Source organism: Neolamprologus brichardi, chromosome 5, assembly GCF_056152115.1.
Source record: "Neolamprologus brichardi isolate AB-2024 chromosome 5, ASM5615211v1, whole genome shotgun sequence".
Classification (NCBI taxonomy): domain Eukaryota; kingdom Metazoa; phylum Chordata; class Actinopteri; order Cichliformes; family Cichlidae; genus Neolamprologus; species Neolamprologus brichardi.
The window spans coordinates 19793632-19796195 of record NC_142108.1 but is presented as its reverse complement, the minus strand read 5'-3'; positions in this window follow the sequence as shown (position 1 = coordinate 19796195).

Below are 2564 nucleotides of genomic sequence, written 5' to 3'. Positions count from 1 at the left end.
GCCCTACACCCTATTATAACTAATGTCAATATGATGATTTTTTCATTTGTTATGGCCATAACTGGCAATAATGTTGTCAGGATGTTGCTATAATAATGATTGCACTTGGGAATATGTTTAATGAGCTTAGCATATGGATTATTTCAGGTCAGTTCCCTGCCTCCGTTTATTATTGCTATTCACAGTAAGTGGAAATAGCTGTCAGTGCAATCAGCCATTACTACTATACTGTGCACGACAGTTTTACTACTAGTAGTCCATTCTGACACCATATTAGTAGCGTTCTCTATATTATCTCCTTCTCTCACACACACAACTCCATTATGTTCCCTCTTCATCTGAATTAATGTGCTATACAGTTGCAGTGATGCACACTTGCAGCAAAATTACAGTTAATGTATAAACTTATGCTGCCACAAGGGGAAAAACACACATCATAACGCAGCTTCCTTTTCTTTCTTTCTTTCTTTCTTTCTTTCTTTCTTTCTTTCTTTCTTTCAGTTTGAGAATTAACCTGCTAGTCACTTTGTCTAACAGGTATGATTTACCATGTTTGTATTTCACACTGTTGCTGCACGTTCCAGACAGGTCAGACTCTCCCACGTTATAAATGTTGCGTGAGCTCTTTTAGTAAATTGCACTCTGAGAAAAAAGTAGTCCATGTTCAAGACAGGCTAAATGTACTTGCAGCATGTTCAATCAAGACCACTACATTCATTTTGTATGCCTGAAGTCCACTGCCAAACATTACAGTGGGCGCTCACAGCCTCACCCCTCCTCTGGATGTCCTGTCTGCTATTGTACCACATACCAAATAAAGCTTTTTCAACATATCTCTGAAACCTTGTAGGTGAGAATGACAATCCCCTGCTGCTACTATACCTGTAATTTTTTTTAGGCTTTTACAGTATGCACTGGAACTGCTGAAGCAAAGTTCCAGGTTGCAGACCCCCGATGACAGAAACATGGCTTTGCTCCTCAGCCTACCTGTGTTTTGGGGCCCTGTAAATGTGCACTGAATCAGAAGGTGCTGAAAGGTGCTCGCAGCACCAGCTCTTTACCCCAAACTACAGTTCTACTTAGTCTTCCCTCTATGGAGGAAACCAGAGGACACATGGTTAGTTTCATCAGCAGTAGGTTTACATTAGCTTTCTCCAACTGATAACATGATCAGCAAAGTGTTGTACAACAGATGGAGACGCAGTGCTGCTGCTTTTTCTCATTCCCCCCAACTTGATCTATGCTAAGCTGGCTGCAGGATATTTCCATTACTGTTCTTGGCTTTTTCAACATCCGTGGCATTTCTATACAACAGCTTTGTTGAAACACAATCACCTGCGCTTGTGCCAATTTCTGGAAGGAAAACGACTGTACAAATCATTCACTGTCCTGGAGGCACAAACCAGTACAGTAACATTACCTGCCACATCATGACTGTCAGCTTTGAGGGATTATAGCAGTCTGTAATGTTGCCTATACTCTTACACAAATGAGAATGGATGGAGCTGGTGGGAAACATGCAAATGTTATTATCTACAATCTGAGCTCAGGCATTCTCATTCACTCTTCTTGATTTCCACTCTAATACGTAGGTCTCAATTTGTGGTAATCTACTAGATGCGATGAGGTTCGAAAACCAGAGCGGGCTCAATGTTCATGTTGACTATCAGGAGTACAATTTGCTGCTCTGTTAGAAATGAGGAGCCATCATATGCAATTTTATATTGAACTATAGAAGACAGTGGATTGAAAGAAACCACCATTTCTATGACAAATCTGAGCACAGGAGGGCTTCTGTGTCTTGTTAATGTAATTTGTCTTTACTTAGAGTCCTGAAGGGCCATTGGATAACAAATGGAGGCAATAAATCATTTTGTCTCTTTCTGTAGCGCAGACCTCAAACAACACACTACAGCAAGGCTGTAAAGTGCCTAATCATGTCAGTTAAATGCCTCCTTATGTAAATCTCCAAACTGCATCTAAAACCCTTAATGTTTAAGATGACTTCATCTACCTACCAGCCTTTCATTCCCTTGCTTTTATGCATGTAAGTGCCTTGCACACTCACTGACAGCTGAGAAAGCCTCAACCTGAACCACTTCCACCTCCCCGGAGACAATACTGACAACAACACAGCCACTTGGGTCGGCCGCTCCCTGAATACTGTGTAGGTGTGCAAGCAAAGACAGAAGTGCAGTAATGTGTGTGTCTTAATGGCTGCCTGTTAAAGCTCAGGTGTAGCATGTATCTGCAGCGTTTTTTAGGTGATTTTGCTCTACCTTTTTTTTTGGTAGAATTTCTGTCACGAAAAAAAATGTTAGTCTTTCTCTGAAAACCTGATAATGAACCTTATTTGTTTTGTTTTTTTTAAGTCTTTACTTTATTCTTTTACTGAAGAATAAAACAGGCTCTGAGTTTCTGATGACAACACAGGTATTTTGTTTCTTTGGTTACTCAGATGATCTGTAGTGTGTTTAAAATGTATAATTTTATTTACTTATTCTATCAAAACCCTCACGTATTATATTACCCTTCCAAAACACAGCCAAAGATAAGTAAAATGC